The 19,041-nt window shown below is 36.6% G+C and overlaps 1 pseudogene; it reads right to left on the reverse strand.

The window, feature by feature from the left end:
- Window positions 1-2,496: 2,496 nt before the first annotated feature.
- On the reverse strand, window positions 2,497-16,517 carry LOC136405593 (prostaglandin-E(2) 9-reductase-like; annotated as a pseudogene).
- Between the last annotated feature and the right edge of the window lie 2,524 nt (window positions 16,518-19,041).

Raw genomic sequence — 19,041 nt, forward strand, 5'->3', positions numbered from 1 at the left:
ATATCTTTGCTTTTGCATCGACAAGAGTTTTATTTGTTCCTTGAAGTTGCTTATTTAATATATTTAGTTTTTCAAAGATATCGGCTAAATAACTCACAAATGCTTTACCATCTATTGTTAACAGATACTTCATTTCAGGTTTGTCGCTTAAAAAATCACTAAGAGTATCAAACAGTTCCATAAATCTTTTCAAACAGTTTCCTTTAGATAGCCATCTTACTTCAGTATGAAGTAAAAGTCTCACATGGTCTTCATTTTGTTCTTCACAAAATAGCTTGAAAAGACGCTCACATTTGGCACTAGATTTAATAGCATTAACACACTTTATTACTGTATGTAATACTTCATTCAGAACAGGCGAGATGTTTTTAGCTACCAAGTTTTCCTTATGAATAACACAATGCACAAGAATCATTTCTGGATTCGCATCTTTCATCAATTTTAAGCAGCCATTTTTCTTGCCCATCATATTGGGAGCACCATCTGCAGCACAAGATGTTATATTTTTCATTGGTATATCATTGACATCTAAGTAGTTTTTTAGCTTATTATATATATCTTTGGAGGTAGTGGTGCTTTCTAATCCTTTACAGAACAACATTTCTTCAGCAAAATGTCCTTTATCAATATATCTTACGTAAGTTATCAATACTGCCTCACTGTCTCTCAAAGTTGATTCATCCATTTGCAAGGATGAATTTTCTTGTTTTCAGCTTTTCAATACGTTGTTTTTCAATATCCTCACTCATTTCATCTATTCTTCTGCTAACAGTATTGTCACTGAGTGGCATAGCTTTTACATCTTTGTCATCTTTTTCAAGAACTGTTTTAAGAAATGCTGATATTGACAGTTTTATTAAATTCACTCCGATAGTGTGATTTTTCTCCAGTTTTAGCGATGAATAAAGAAATTTGATAACTAGCCTCAAGAACACGATTATTAGTTGAAGTATGAGCAGTAAATAGAGACTTTAATGTTGTTCTTTTTTCAAAATTTTTCTTTAAAGTTTTAAAGTAACTCAACTCTGAATTAATATGAGCACTATGTTTCACCATCAAATGCGCCTCAAGACAACCTCGTTTCATTGATTCGTTGGTCAAGCATTGCTGGCATAAAAGACAAAAAAGAATTCGCTCATCGTGAACAGCGGGTATGAACCCAAATTTTAAATATTCCTCCGAATATTGACGAGTTTTTTTCTTGCTTGTACCACTCATTTTACTATGGGCTATAAGAAATAAAAATAAGATCAATTAAAAACTAATATTAAAATATGTGTTAAAATATATTCAATGTGACATAGAGTAAACGTATACTAAAAATTCATATTTATTTAAATGTACATAACACATTTACTACACTACCACCGCAAATCAAAAGGTATCTATATTTTTTCCACTTGACAAAATTTTCTGGAAAGTTATGCTTCTAAAATTAAAATTGTCATGCATGCACTATTATAGCCCCAATAATATTTATAAAATATTATTGCTTTCTAGCCCCGATTCAAGAAGTACTTAATAAAGAGTTTAATATTGATAAAAATAAAATCAAATACTTACCAATTATATCTATACAATATATATATATGTATATTTATTAAATCAATGAGCTTTTACAACAGTTTTGACTGACACTTATTTCAAATTAACACCAACTGAATGATGTGAAACACTACAGAAGTTGCAATGGGCCAATTAGGTGAGAATAAGTGCGTTGTTTAGCGAGTTTTTAAAATGTCCGGGGTTCCCTGCGGCTCCGCGGTGAACCCAGGACGAAGTTTACTTGACGACACCAATCACCCAGTTGATATTTTGGTCTCGTCAAGCGAAATTATACTTAATAATTATTTACTGCAATTATTTAAGAATTGCATTTTTTGTTAAATTTGGCACCGATATCTAGCATTGCATTTAAATGGCCCCAGGGCGAAAGAGTTAAAGTCGTGTCGAGTCCATTTTTAAATTGCCCCCTTAACTATTGAATTGCCCCCCTGTGGGGTGTGGGCCCCATGTTGGGAAACACCGCTCCAGACAGATATACAAATTAAAGTAGTAATTTATGTAGGTTTTATGATATAGTTGTCATAAACCTGGGGCTCATTCCCTGGCAAAAATCATGGGGATTTTCCACTCAGATGGTTGAGGCTGGCAATTCAGGCTACCCACATAGACTTCTATGGAGTGGCTGTGGTTGTAGAAATGGAATCCCAGAAATTTTTGAACCCAAGCCTCTTCTCATCTAATGCCTTCATTTTGAAGTTAAAGAAATTAAGAGATGATTTGATCAGGGTCATGCAATTAGGATAAACACCAGGATTGAGACCAAACCTGACCCTGTTTAGTGTTCTTTCCAACCCCCCACCTTGCAAGAGTTAGAGGACAGGAGAGTTATATAAGAGCACTTCTACACACAGAGTACAAGGAGACAAGCTTTGCCCCAATATACATGAAAAGCCTCACCAATAACCCACACCAAGGGAAATGCTGTGTCCATCAGTCCCTGCTGCCCACAGCCCTACTGGGTACCTGGGAGTTCTCTTGGATTCTCTTCTCAGTGAAGCTCTTGGCCAGGCCCGCCCTCCCCGTGCTGTAGCTGGTATCGCAGGGCCACCTGTGCTGGGGTTTGCTGGAGTTTTGCAGCAATGGCATTAAGTACTGGATCTTCAAGGAGAACTGGGTTGTTCTACTTCACCCTGGTGAGGAGGCAGAGATACTGTTTGTTTGAGTCTGTTTACCCATTTCACTAGGGGCTACTCATTCAGGCTGGGGGTGGCTAGTCCTTTAGAATCTTCCTCATTATCTCAGGTTATCACAAGGTCTGTTTTTGCTTCTCTTGGAAAATGCAAAGAAGAATGCAAGAGAAAGTAAGGCAGAAAGAGAAACTTGGATTCCTTTTTATCTTTAAAACATTTCTGAGAAACTTCATAAAAATTTTGAATAAGTCAAAAAGACAAAATTGCTGTTCAAACTGAAACCTGATAATCACCATCATAAAAAGAAAAACTACCGACCTTGACCAGTTGGCTCAATGGTAGAGCATTGGCCCAGCGTGTGGAATTCCTGGGTTTGATTCCCAGCCAGGACACACAGGAGAAGCCACCCTTCCCCATTTCCTTTTTCTCTGTCTCTTTCTCCTCCTCCCATAGCCAAGGCTTTATTGGAACAAAGTTGGCCTGGGTGCTGAGGACGGCTCCATGGCTTCAATCTCTGACACTAAAATGGCTACTGGGAAAACAGAGGAACACCCCAGATTAGCAGAGCATCACCCCCTGGTGGGCATGCCAGGTGGATCCTGGTTGAGCACATAGCGGAGTCTGTCTGACTCCCAGCTTCTAATTTTGGAAAAATACAAAAAAAAAAAAAGAAACCAAAAAAAACTTGACCTATTTTATAAGACTTTGCTGTTTCAAAAAAATGCTTTATATTCTCTCAGTTTTATCATTTGTTAAAAAGTGCATGACTTATATTCCTCTTGAAGAGATAAGGAAAATAAAACAGAAGTAGTTATTTATCCCACATCACTCAACCATTAAGTGTCAGAACAGAATCAAGAGTTCAATGCTATGGAAATATTTACTTGAAATCTATGTACTTTTATTGATCAATGTCACCCCAGTAAATTTAATTTTCTAAATAAAATTACTTTTTAGAAGTGTCAGAATCATGGCTTGGAATGGCTTTGTCACTCTTCAAAGCCAAACCTTCTGAATTTTATGAACTTTTTATCTATAATGTTATATTTGGTTTTTTATTGAGTCTTTACAACATAGGCAAGGGAAAGTGGTGACAAAGATGAATTATTTCTACTATCTATCCTAAATTTTCTCCGGACAGTTGAGAGAGAACTCTAGAGTTTACAGCATCTCTGGTGAGAATAACTCTCTTGAGATCATTACCAATCCTTCTCTGGGTCAGAGCCCAGGGCAGCGTATGCAATGAGGACAATGTTCTTAGCAAAAGTCCAGCAATTCGCTCTGGTTGAGGTATGGGTAGCATGCTACCTGTGGAACGCCAAGCAGAAGTGTGGGATTATAGAACCACCGACACAAAATTAACAAGGAATATACAGTGCTGTATTTCATGGTGTCAAATCATTTAGGAATACCAGCAACATAGGCAACCACATGATTGTCACCCACAGCTGTGCCACAGGAACTTCTAGAGACTTAACTCTGGCTAACAGCCCTGAGACAGCATCTCATTATTGCTTAATGAGCTTGGTGCTCGTGGAGACAAGACCAGAAGTTGAGATCAGCAGACCTCTCAGACTCTCAGGCTGGAAACATGATGGGTCCTTGGGTCTTCCCCTTGGCTGTGTAAACTCCCTCCAACCAATAAGCCTCAAGTTGGCCAAATTCTATCCCTCCCTTTAGAGCTCAAATAATGTCCAGCTCCTCTCTTTATTCTTTAACAACTACTGCAGACAAAACCAGTGTCCTTTCCTTTCTTTTAATTGGTGATCTTCAAGTGAAGGTAAATTTTCCAAGGGACAAAAGTGTAACTTTCTAGGACCCTTATTTGTATTTTTCATCTAAAAATAAGAAAAATAATAAGCCTTACTAATATTTAATATGTGGATTGACTATTATCTTCTGAGTTTGCAAAGAAGAAATTTAAAAGTAGTTGGGCTATTTCAGGGAGTGCGGGCCCTCTGCAGTGTAGAAGTGTTACCAGTCACTTCTACACTCCTGGTATCTTTCATTATCCTCCAAGGCAGGTGTATATGTATTGTTCATTGATGTGGATTTATCTTAACAAATTGCCTTCTTAATTAAAAATAATTATGGTGGTAAAATGTAGATAACATAAACTTACCACTTAAACCACTATTAAGTGTACATACAATTCGGTGTTATTAAGCACATTTACATTGTTTGGGAGTAATTTAGTGCTATCAAGAGGATCAGTAGTTCTCATGGTACAGAATACAAGAGCTGTTAGACTTAGACTGACCAGTGGTGACACTGTGGATTGAGCATCAACCTAGGATGCTGAGGGCCCCAGTTCAAAACCTTGTGGTCTCTGGTTAGAATGCAGGCTTGCCGGCTTGAGCACAGGGTCTCCAGCTTGAGTACAGGATCATCAACATCATTCCAATATCACTGGCTAGAAGCACACGGTTATTGGCTTGAGTGTAAAGGTTGCTGGCTTGAAGCAAAAGGTCCCTGGTTTGAACCCAAGGTTGTTGGCTTGAGCAAGACGTTACTAGCTTGGCTTGAGCTCCCCACCCCCATCAAGACACATATTAGAAGCCATCAATAAATTGATGCTTCTCACCTCTCACCCCTCCTCTCTCTCCCTTTTTCTCTCTCTCTCAAAAAAGCTGTTAGTTTCATAGTTCCCACTTTCCAAATTTACTGACCTTTTATGAGATAAGGACAGTCAGTAATCTACTAGCTCTAAATTTGTAGAACCAATCATCATAACACCTTAGTAGATTATATTCCAATATGGCCCTTAGACATTTCTTTAGTAAAGTGACATGGCCTAGAGCAGTGATTTTCAACCTTTTTTGAGCCGTGGCACATTTTTTACATTTACAAAATCCTGGGGCACACCACCTACCAAAATGACACAAAATGACACTCTAACACAGTACATATTATACATATAGTTAATAATATAGTTTCTAAATGTATTTATACTCACTTAAAGTGAAACCTGGGCCTGATTCAATGAACACAAAAGGGATATCCTGGCAGGAACGGTAGAAAGACACACAGGAAGCTCTTCCTCAACAGTTCTCAGTCTCTCTCTGTTTTTAGTTTTTATTGCAATCAAGCTTGAGAAGATCAGCTCACATAGATATGTGGTTGAAAATGGGAGCAATGTCAAAATAGCTTTGTTGGCCAGAATGGGGAACTCCTTGGCAACAGATAACCAAAAACTGTCCAAAGGAAGATCAGCAAACTTTAGCTTTAAAGTTAGATAACATTGTGATGCATTGTGATGCATTGTATATCACCCTCTGTGGGGGCCTCTTTTAAAAATAAAAAGGTCAAATATCTATATACACCATCAGGATAGACATAACCAGCTGAGGCTGAGGCTTCATCTAGTGGTGGAAACATTTACCTTCAGTCCTGACCAGGATTAGAAATCGGGACCATGGGTAGGAATAACATCTTCAACTACTCGCCAAGGCCACACAATGACAAGTCGTGGCAGCCCGAGAAGGGACATTCTGGGGTGTAGATGAGAGGCGGCCTACTATTGGTTCATTGCTAGTGGTTGGGATAAACCCTAGAAGGTGATTGGTCAGTGAGCGTTCCCTGTGCCTCCACTCTTCCTGTCACTGATAGCTGGAGGGATTGTGAGGGGAATGTTTATGTTCGAATGGAGGTGGCTGGAGGCGGGCTGGATAAATAGCCTCCACAGGCCATATCTGGCACGTGGGCCATAGTTTGGGGACCCATGTTTAATTTCCCCATGGCACACCTGACCATGTCTCACGGCACACTAGTGTGCCGCGGCACACTGGTTCAAAAACACTGACCTAGAGAACTTCCTTCAACAACGGGAAATATATTCAGTTCTCTTGAAGCAGATGATGTCTGAAAGCACAAAATATTGATATATATCTCACTGAAATTAGGAAATATTTCAAAATGAATATGAAGTAATATAATATCCCTAATTTTTGTGAGCAGTATATGAGATGTAGTGCCATTAGAGACTTGTGGAAATGAGAAAAAATTAAGCTGAAGAGGAGGGAGAAGAAATCAGAGATGTATTGATGGGGCTCACCTGGTTGCATACAGGCTTGTATTTTAGTCCTGGTTTGTTCAAGATCATCTCTAGCTGCTTGATGTTAATTAAGTTGGCCACACCACTGGACTTGGCCAATCCTGTCTCCTTACACTTCTCCAGGGCCTGGGGAGGAAAAATTTGTGAGAGGTCAATGGTGTCACTGGCTGACAAGATGTCATAATGGGAGCACACTCAGGGCGTAGCCTGAGGATAGGAGTGAATATGAGCCAGAGCTAAAGAGGAAAGGCCTGAAAGGTTTAGGTGTCAATAAACAAAACAGGAATTGGCCAAATGAGGAGAAGAAAAAATAAGAGAGAAAGTGTGCAAGAAGATAAGAGCAAGAAAAAATGCAGGGGAAAGAACAGAGCTAAAGGAGCCAGCACAATCTGTAGCTGAACACCTAGAAAAATGTGATTGAGTGACAACAAAACAAGCACCAGGAGGGCAGGACTGGGGCAGCTGCAGCATGGGAAGTAGGGTGGTGGCCCTTGTTTTCTCTCTGACCTTGTTTCTTATCACTGGCCACTAAACTCCCTCTGTTCTAAGAACACATGCCCTTTAGTTGTTTCTTGAATGTGGTAGGTTCCCTCCTATCTAAAACCCACCTTGACCTTCTTTCGGCTTCTATTACTCTTTGTCCAGATATGCAGATAATCAATTTCCTCATTCTTTGCAAGACTTTGCTCATATGTCATCTTCTCAAGGAGGCCCAACCTGCCCATTCTGTTGTTAATTACCAATCTGTGTTCCAAGTCCCCCTCCACACACACCCTTAGTTCCCATGGGACCAAAGACCTAGGTTCTATTCACTGATGTCACCTGAGTACTTAGAAGTACTAAGTACTGAGTAAATCATAGTCACTCAGTAAGTATGTATTGAATTATTAAATGGGTAAATTTTGAAAACTGAGGCAAAGGTGCATTCTGGGATTTGCCTGAATCTACACAGGTTGTAGAACTAGACCCACCTTTACAGATATCCATTCTGTCTGTCCTCTCTTTCCCAAGCAACAGAGGTGGTACTCATCTCCCATGTGGTACAGAAAGGCACTGAGTCAAAAATGAGTTTTCCATGTGTGTCTTTTGGTACAATCTCCTCCCCAGGCTGGAACACAGGAAAGAAGAGGTTGTATTAAGCTATGTCTGGTTTCAGCCAAGCTGTTTGGCTTGAGACTAATGGAACAATCAATCCTTATTTTTAATAACATTTCAAGATTAGGATAAAGAAAAAGAAAGTACATTTAGGGCACACATCTCCTAGAAATGTTTTTCACTGCTAAAGGTTTAGTAAATATTATTTATATCAAAGACAACTGGAGGCACCCTGGACCCCATTCTAGAGAAAGCGTAGAGCAGAGCCATGACTCAGCAAGCTCCTCAGCTCAGTCCTGGCCCTTCTCCCATTCCACTTTCTACCTGAAGGTGGTCTATGAGAGAGTAACCTGTCAGCATCTCAAAGGCTGAGTCTCATCCTCTTTGAATTTCCTGGACCTCCACTGACCCCCACATCAGGACACTTCCCAGACACGGTGGGCATGGGGTTCAGATGGAGGAGCACAGGGTTTCCACAAGATTGACAGAAATCCATTGAAAAAGTGAACTTTTGTCATTCTGGGGCTGAAGTGAACTGAAATGGAGATATTTGAAGTGAAAAAAAAAAGGAGGGATCTTAATGTATTTTGTACATTTTGTCTCATTTTTACAAGCTATTTCTACCCTTGCATTCAGCTACAATTTTTATATTGATAACAAAAGTAAAATTACTAACCTTCAAAGCTACTGGGGAATGAATAAGTATAAGATTCACATAGCTCTGCTGAAGTTTCTTCAGTGACAAGTCCAGGCCAGTTTGGACCAATTTAGGACAGAAAAAGGTGCCCTACAGCTGCAATGGTTAAAAGAGATGTAGTGTGGGATTATTTATTTAAGACTCTTTAGGAGAGATTTATAAAATAGCAAAAAAAAAAAAAATAAAAATCAATACCATAATCCACTTATAGTGGACGGAAGTGACGAGTCACTCAGTGACTCTCTGAATTCTTGATCATGATAACTTATTTTATACAGAATTAAGACAATAATGCAGCAAACTGAAAATATGGTCTTCCAAAGATGTTCTCAAATTTTATAATATAAAAGCATTATTTGGATAGCTCATTCAAATCATATTTCTGAGTGCTACCTTAAAACATCATAAATTATGGTATCTGCAGACTGGGCTGGGAAATTGCATTTTAAATATGAATTTTATTTTGGGGACACTTTAGTCGCCTCATTTTAAGAAGTAATATTCTAAGGAAAAATAATTAAAATTATTAATGATATAGAAACAAACACATTCTATGAAAGAAAGATTAGTAGGTCAGAGTAAGAAGGCTCGTACTGTTGTGAGACCACATCTAAACAGAGTCACAGAGAGAGATTCAAATTTCGGGGCTTGAAGATATATCCAGTCACAGAAGATAGAGCATTCACTTGCATGGACAGCAACTCTCTTCAGAGTTACTTCCCCTCAAATATAAATGTCTTTCTTCTAGCAGCAGTCAGTTCAATGAACACAACGGGAAAAGTCCTCTTGGGTTTCCTGTCTATTCTGGAATAAATACCTAAATTCTTTCATTTTTGCTTCAGATATGATGTCAGTGGTTATGGAGAATAGTTAGGAGAAAATGGCTCAAGAGTTTTGTTTTTTTAAGTACTTAAGTACTTTTATAAACATTAATTTTATCGTATCAATTTTCAGAGATTATTTCTATTTCATGAGAAAGAGAAATAAATGTTTGTTGACCCTGTAACAAGTTGAAACATGATGGCTAAGGCTCAGAAAGGTTAAAAAGCACTTTTTTTGGTTAAAATATTTCACAGTAAAAACTACAGAATGTTAAAGAACTAAAACTTATTAGTTTCCAAAACCTCTACTTTCTGACGAAATTGCATCACCTCATATTATAGCTAAGAAAGACTAAGTTGCTTCGTAAAAATGTGAATATATCTGAGTTGGAAAAGCCAAATCCATGCCTAAATTTACCATATATATATATGTATATATATATATGCTTAAACATTATTTTTAGAATTTAAAATATGGTAAAAGCTTTTCTAAAAGCTTTATATGTACTTTTTATGTAGTATTCATGAAAATTCTGTTAAGTAAATAATATTAACTTTATTTTACAGCTTGAGGAACTGAGTCAAAGAGTTGAAGTAAGTTTATGTCCAAGGAAACACATTTAGTAAGAATCAAATATAGAAAGTCTGACCAGAACCCACATTCCCAACCAGGATGTTTCCAACCACTCTTCTACAGACCTAGGTTTGAGAGCAAATCAAAATTAAACCAAGGAGAGGAGAAATTTTCCAAGAAATAATTAAACTCCGCAGGTACATGGGCAACTCTATAGAGCACCTTTGAAGTGTAGAATATGTCATCTCTCTTCACAGTGTCATCAACAATCTTTTCCAGGATGGCTTTTCCAATCTCTTCTTCATTTAGGTAGACATAGGCTGAATCAATATGGCGATAGCCTACATCTGTTGCTGTCTTGATGGCCTCTTCTACCTTACTCTTAGCAACATACAAATGCATAAAAAATAAAAAGCCACTTGATTCAGGAACACATGACTAATTCCATAAGCAGAGCTGGTTGACAGAACTTATTGCTTTGCTAAGGGTTGGCAGCCAGAGGTGACAAATGATTAACAACTGACTCTGAAGAAAAGACCCAATCTATAGTATTTACCAGTTTGTATGGTGCAAATACTTTCCTCATGGCTAATTTCAAACTACCAACTTGGGGAATAGATGCTCACAATTGAGTCTTGTGAACCCACAAACCAGCCCCACAGTACATTGTTGGGTTTAACATTCTGCCTCTGGATTTTTATTCTCTCTGTGATCTAAAGGTTAACACAACCTTTAAATATACATTCCTAAATTAATTTAATTTATAAGAGATTATTCATCTGGTTTTAACCAGAAATCCAATGCTAAAAATTATTTATCTATGCAATGAATATGGAACTTTAGATGGAATGCATTAGTCATTAACCTATGTACACTTAGAGAAACACTTCAAATATCTGAGGAAGGACAAGAATTTATAAGAATAAACTAGCTTTTCACTCAAAGATGTCTCATAATCATTTTTTGGTCATTAAGTTGTTCATTAGGTGATAATTTCTGCTTTACAGCTTTGTTATTTTTCTCAGCTGCGAAATTTTCTCTGGCCCACCAGACTGAGCATTTTTAATTTAACCATAATTATTCCCTCCAATAACCCCTTCTACCTCACTCTGTAATTAAATGGTCTCAAATACAGTTTTAACTCTGGATAAATTCACTAATGCCATAGAGATTAATTGTCCACCGATTGAAGAGCTAAATCAAAGGAAAAGCTACACTTTCTTCCAATGTCCTTGCTATGGTCCTCAACATTCATACAATGTGACTCTCAAGCCAGAGAACCAATCCTATAGCTTCCATTCAAGAACCATAAACACCACTGAAAGAACACTGTGCTCTTGGAAGGTTACAGTGCTTGAACAAGAAACGTGCCTGGAGTTCAGTCTTCCAGAAAGAGAGAATTTCCAAGTGTCACTTGGCCCCCTTTTTGGCACAGTGCTGGCTACCTGCCTCCAAGAGACAATTTCCACCTCAGACCACCAAGACTCTACCATTATTCTGTCTCTCTCCAGGTCCTTTTGCTACAGAGATTTCTCTCAATATTCTGAGTAGAGATGGACAGGGACAATTTGGACATTAGACATTACAGAGAAACTTCATCACAAGCATGCTTGCTGCAAAGTGCCTTGCCTATGGTTACATGATAACTGGGTTCCATTTATCCTAATATACTGTGAAATGGCTACAACTGGACAGCAGGTGAGAATAACAGAAACCAACATACCCACCCCTTCCATCTCCCTTGATACAGTGCTACTCCAGGTGTGATCCTTGGACAAGCAGCACAAGGATCTTTGGTAGCTCATCAGAAATGTGGACTTCTGAGCCTTCTCCCAAATCTAGTGAATCAGAAACTTTGTGATTTGAACTCTTCGATCTGTATTTCTAACAAGATCCTCCGGTATTTTATGCCTATTGAAATTTGAAAAGCATTGGCTTTCTGCACAAAACAACCTAACTGGAGAGAAAGCATCCTACCAATGAAGAAACAGAGGCCCATCTAAATTTCCCACAGTCACACAGGGACTAGTTCTGATCAGGACCCTATCTACTACCCCTCCCTCTCCAATGCCACAATAGTTACCTTACTAGCAGCCGAGGAGCCAAATCCCAATCTAGCCATGAAGTGTCCATCATTCAACTTCACAGAAATGCAACTCATTGCACTCATCTCCCTTCACTCTTTTAATTAAGCAAACTGATTTTCTTTATTAAAAGAAATTTGCAAAGGGAGGAAAACAATATAATTGTTATTTTTAATGGCTTTCATGAGGTATCAGTCACATATCATAAGATCACCCCTTTTAAATTATATAATTCAGCAACATTCAGTACATTCATGGAATTGTTACTACCTATACAACTTTAGAGCATTTTCATCTTCCCCTAAGAAGCCTCATAATCCTTAGAAACAACTCCCCAGTTCTCCTTCCCTCCAGCCCCTGGCCACAACTTCCTGTCTCCATTTATTTGTCTATTCTCAAAATTTTATGTAAATGAATTCATACATTATGTGGCATTTTGTAACTGCCTTTTTTTACTTAGCATGATGCTTTTAAGGCCCATCCATGGTGCAGCATCTATCACTGCTTCATCCCTTTCTGCAGCTGAATATCATTCCTGTGTGATATACTACCTTTTATTTATCCATTCATCAGTTGAAGAACATTTGGCTTTTTTATCTGTTTCTTCCTTATTATTATGAATAATGCTTCTATAAACATTCATGTGCAAGTTTTTGTGTGGAATACATTTCCAGTTCTTTCAAGACATGAACATAAGATAGTTTTCCATCTACTTGTGTCTTCAATTTCTTTAATCATTTTGTAGTTTTTAGTATATAGGATTTTCACCTAGTTAGTTGAGTTTATTCCTAAGCAATTTATTCTTTTTGGAGCTATTACAAATAAGATTGTTTTCCTAATTTATTTTTCAGATAGTTTGTTGCTAGTGTATAAAAACACAAATGATTTTTGTATATTATTTTGAATGCTTTTTTTTCTTGCCTAACTTCTCTAAGACTTCCATTACTATGTCGAATAGATTGGTAAGAATCCTTGTCTTGTTCCAGATCCAAATACTGCTATGTCTCCCCTCAGTTCTGCTAATAGTTGCTCTTTATACTTATGTGTTCTAATCCTGAGTTGGTATATATTTATAACTGTTATACCTTCCTGGTGTATGACCCTTTCATTGTTTTATAATGTTCTTTGTCTCTTGGGACAGTTTTGACTTAAGTCAATTTAGTCAGATCTAAGTTTAGCTACCTTGCTCTCTTTTGGTTATTTACACACTTTTTCTCTCCTTTCACTTTCAGCTTATGTTGCTCTGTGCTCAAAATCTAAACTGGGTTTCTTGTAGACATTATAGTGGAGTCTAGGTATTATTTGTTGTTTATTTGTTTTAATTCATTCAGGCACTTTCTTTTGATGGAGGGCTTAATCATTTCCATTTAAAGTAATTATTGTTAGGGGAGGTTCTGCTATGCCACTTTGAAAGTTGTATTCTGTTAATTTTGTTCTTTCGTCTGTCTTTTCTTTCTAAATTTTTTTAATTATAGATTTATTCATTGGTATTTTATCATAGTTTCAGGCATCTGTTTTTTCCTCTATGTCTTCCCCATGTTCTGTTAAGATTCTCTAATGATATCCTTTAAATTCTTTTTCTTTTGTATAACTTTTGCAGGTATTTTTTTGTGATGACCTTGGAGTTTACATAACATATCTTATAACAGCTAGACTATGCTAAACCCATCAGTTTCAAAACTAGTCTGATAGATACTAGTTCTCTGGTCAGCACTAGAGAAGACGGAAACTGGATGCATAGATCAACTCTTTTCCTGCCCAGGAGAAGCTTAGAGAGAGATGGGGCATTGGATCAGCTCACCCTGTGCTAGCAGAGGGAAGTATCTATGGGGTCTGCCGGCCCATGCCACATCTCTGTCTACTCTGGGTGGGAAGACTGTGCCAGACCCATCAGACCAGTGAGGAAGATGCTACTTTTTAGGGAGCCCTAGAGAATTTGATGAGCTGGAGTTAGAGGGATGGGAATAAAACAAGTTAAAATGACACAAAATTCACTGTTGTCAATGAGGTTTGTGATTTTATTTATTTATTTTTTTGAATGAATACTCCTTGGATTTTTACTTTGGTTAATTTATAAAGTTTTCAAAAATTGATTTTGACTATTTTAGCCATTGCTCTCATTGCTCTTGTGGGGAATCACATTTTTTAAAGTCTTTATTTTGCCATTCCAGAAGTTATTTTCTGTTGCAATTTTTTTTTATATTTTATTGTAGAAATTTTAAAAACATACACAAAATGAATAATAACATAATGAACCTCCATCCTTGTACCATCACCCTGCCTCAGTAATTATCGACAGTTTACCAATAGTATTACATCTCCCTCCTACTTTAGTTTTGCTGGAGTACTTTAAAGCAAATCCCATGTCAATTCTTCTTTAAATAATTAAATTTTTATCTGATGAAGTGATGCGATCCATGCTATTGACATACTTTACAAAAATTATAATAATTCTTTAATAACATATTTTATCTAGGCCATATTCAAATATTCCTGATTGTGTCAGGAATATTATTTTACATTTATCAATATATTATGTGTATATCTGGTCTTTGGTTTACTGTCCAAATCAGTTCAGCAATCTTAGAGAATGTTCTACTATGTTCTACTGTTCTGTTACTGGACTAGGACCAGGCCCAGAGTGGATCTGCATCAAGTTGGCCTGTAGTGTGTACATTCTCGATTTTGTGCAGAAAATATTTCACATGAGTCCAGGTGATTTTGAAAGTACCTGATTAAACCTGGGAACAGTGAAACAAAGGACTGCTTTAGGGTAGAAGGAGTACCAGGAGAGAGCCTAGGTATGACTTCTTTGGCTCCCTAGAAATGTTGTAAGAATGAAGTGGGCCACACTGGACTGCATGGACTCACTGAGAAATAAAAGTCACAGTGACAAATGTGTCCTTGGTTAGGAAAGATAGAAACTTAAATTGCTCAAATTGTTTGGCTTTAATTACCTTGACTCAGTTTCCTTATTCCACTTGCTAAGAAATTTTCCTAGCTTCTTACCGTCCTGCCCCAGTTCTACATTCTGGATTTGGCTTACTGATTCCTTTGTGGTTTCCTGAAGATCTCCCTCCATCTCTTGAGTTTCCTATAAATTAGCATTGAAATTTAATGCTTGATTATATTCAGTTTTAATTTTTTTTCAAAGTTACTTTTTAAATGAGTTGTTTACTTCTAGTTACATCACATCATGAGTCAAATAATGCCTGGATTTTAATTGCTCTTTTAATCAATTAATTCAACCTTATAAATATAGGTGAACCCAGGGTTAAGACTTCATTAAATAGCTTAAGGAGAACATAATTAAAGATTAATAATTTAAAGGCCATGTTAAAATAATAAAACATATTGGGGTGGTCAAATTCCTTTCCATCATGTACTAACTATACTAATTAGAAGGGATTTAATTAAAAGAAACTGATAAATGTTGTTAGGTTAATTTTTGGATTCTAAGTAGCTATATTTTGTTCTTTCAAGTCCCTTCCTTTTCATGCCTGAATTGGTGCATTAAAACATTCCCCAACCCCACATCCCCCCAATAAACACTAAAAATTACTAAGAAATATATTCAACTTCACTTGCATATATGAAATGTACATTAATTTTATAGTAACTAGACTTATGGTAGAGATCATTGCACAGTATATACAAATACTTAATCATTATGCTGTACACCTGAACTAATAAACATTTTATGTCAATTATACTTCAATACATATTTCTGTGTAAAAAAATATACATTAAAAATGAAATATCACTTTCATCAGTTTGTTTAGAAATTTTTAAATGATATATCCCAGTGCTGTTACAGAGTTAATAAAGGAGAATTTTCCTTGTCTGTTGATCAGAGTGTAAACACTGGGGCACAGTCTTCTAAGAAATTGGTTTGGCAATATCAGGTAAGAGCTTCAAAATATAACATACCTTTGATACATATCTTTAATCTATCTTAGATAAATTATCTAATTTTCTTAAAAGTATATATGCAAAGATATTTATTGCAGTATTACTAGTAATAGAGAAAGCTGGAGAGTAGTTCAATGACCAAGGACTTATAATGCATAGAAAACATACATATTATAACATAATAATAAAGTATAAGCAATAAAATAATGTATACAAATGAAATTTATGCAGATTTTATAATGAAATGGGAAATTATTGTTAAAATACATAAAAGTATAAGGTACAGAAGTGTGAATAAAGTAGATTTAACTGTAAGCAAAGCCTACATTCGGAGTGTGAAACTTCAGTGTTGATTATTGCTATAATATTTCTTTCATTGTGATCTTGTACTCTTATCTATAAACCAATTTGATTTCTATATGAAAATGTATTACTTTTAAAGAAACAGATTACACTGTATTTTAAAATTACCTTACTTGGCCTTGGCCTGTTGTGTCAGTGGATAGAGCCTCTACCGGGCATGCCAACCTCCGGAGTTCAATCCCTGGTCAGACACACAGAACAGGCTACCATCTGCTTCTCCCTGCCTCCCTATCCCCTCCTCTTTTTTACCCTCCCACAGCCCGTGGTTGGATTGGTTCAAGTGTTCACCCCGGGGCGCTGAGAATGGCTTGGTTGATTAAAGCATCGACCCCAACGACGGTTGCCAGGTGGCTTCTGGCACATGAGAATGTCTGTCTCTCTATCTCCCATTCTCTCACTTAAAAAAAAAATTATTTTAATGAAAAAAATTTTTAAATAAAATTACCTGATTTTTCAAAGTTCATTGCAGCATTAGCCACAATGAATTTCCCAGCATGTACCAGCTTCCGTGTTTTCAGATTCCTAAAATATTGCCGTCTCAGATTGCTTCCTACTGCGCTTTGTTCAGACTGCTCCCTGTCCTCTCACTTCAGTGTCTAATCTTGGCCTCACTGCATAGAACTGCTTTGATTTCTGTTTTGTTGAGTTTAGAAAAACCTACCTTTGAGAACTTTGATCTAGCAAACAGCCAGCTAGACGAGTGGCATGGATCGGACCAGGATTTGTGTAATTATGAAGTACACTTTCATACAGTCTGCCACCTTCATTCCTTCCCTCTGCAATCACCCTTCAGTAATTATCCTCAACATTCTTCAAACCTGAGTTTCTATGTACCTGCTGATTCCTCCTTTTTATTTTAATTCCCTTTAAACAAATTCCTTAATAAAGTCACTATCAGTGTATTGAAAATATTAGTGGTTGACAAAATTTCACATTTTAAGAGACAACATACACTAAACTGAAAAAATTATGTGAACTCATACCTTTAAAATACTGTTTCTAGCTCTCTCTCTCCTAATGGAGGTACATGATATCGAGTTGCACTTTTACCCATCACAATTTTCATTTGCAATACTAATGAACAGAAGAAATGGGGTAGAGAGAGGGTGAGTGCCTGGAACAACTCCCTGTGGCCCCAAAATGTAACACAAGGGTTTTGTGGAAGCCCTGTCTAATGATGGAAACGGTGCCATAAGGAGATGGAAGCATTCAGGACACTATGTAGATGGTGAGGGATCATTGCAGGTTATTAACCAGAGGACAACAAAATTGTATGTCAGAAAAATCAATTAAGTGCACTGTACAACTAGAGTTAGAAAGGATAGGATATCAAGACAGGATTTGATGGTTTTAAAAATTATTTTAAAAACATCTTGTTTCATTTCTCTTTGCTCACCATAGTACCTAATAGTAAGGTGATCAATTTTTGTTTTTTAGGGAGGACAATCCTTCTTTGGAAGTTCTGTCCTCCATCAAAAAGTGTCCTCCTTCATGTCCTCCTTTTTGATATTGGAAGACTAATCTGTAAATATCCATATTCGATTAATATAGAATCAATTCATTGCATGTGATATGATGTATTTGTATCTAAATGAGTAATTTTTTATAACAATTATTATTAAAAATTAGTAGGCATGTAAACATAATTACAATATAAAATATTATAAATGTTTTATTATGCATTTATTATATTATAATGTATTATTGTTGCAATGAATAAAATCTTCCTTTTATTTACAATATTGTTTTCTTTAATTTTTGTCTTTTCCATTGTAAAAAAGTTGGTCACCTTACTAATAGTCAGGGCTTAATAAATAAATGTTAATTATGAAATTAAAAGAAATTCATCTTCTTAAAAAGTAACTATTTTTATCTTGCATCAGAAAATTCAAGTCATAAGTAAATACTGTTGCCAGAAACCAAGACTCATCACAATGGCTGCTTGAACGACTTTAAAAACAAAGGTACCATACCTACTGAGGGAAAATGCTAGACAAGCCATGACAATAAGAAAATGCAAACCATGCTAATATTGTTGTCTGGAAAAAGTTGAGTTTGTGAAAAGCCATGAGTTCATAATTGCCTGTATACTGGAAAAATAAAATTAAGACATAGTTTAGGAAATATAAAATTAAGATAAAGTTTAGGAGAGATAAATGTATATGAGTAATTTTTCTTCCATATTAATATCAAGTTATAACATAGAGCTATATACTTCTCTGTTTTTGTAAGCAGGAAACTGAATGCAAGCTGAGCAGCTCTGAAAGTGTGTTTCCTACAGGACAGACTGTGTCAAATCCACTGGTTGGAAGTGTGCCAAAAAAGGAACAATCTGGTGAAACCTTGGAAATGTTGACACAACTTGAAAACACAAAAGATTCTAGTTAAAAAAAAAATTATTAGCATATACTAGAGACTTCTGTCATTGAGTGAATGCAAGACAAATACACAAAACTTGCAACAAAGCACCTCAAAACAGAAATTGGTAAAATATTGCCTTCTTTCTAATGATAACAACTTCAAAATACTTAGTGATAGGGTTGCAGGTGAGGGTCATGACCCCTTCCTTCCTTCCTTAAGTGGATAAGGGACACTGAGAAAGTGGATATTCCAGGTTACTACTCCCTGGGCATCTGGGTGACTAAACCAAGTGTGGAAAGTCCCATATCTTATTTATGGTAATTATTACATAAATCACTGAAAGCTACATTTTTTCCTTAATGACTACCAGCCCTCACCCTCAAA

This window comes from Saccopteryx leptura, chromosome 5 (genome assembly GCF_036850995.1).
Source record: "Saccopteryx leptura isolate mSacLep1 chromosome 5, mSacLep1_pri_phased_curated, whole genome shotgun sequence".
Taxonomy (NCBI): Eukaryota; Metazoa; Chordata; class Mammalia; order Chiroptera; family Emballonuridae; genus Saccopteryx; species Saccopteryx leptura.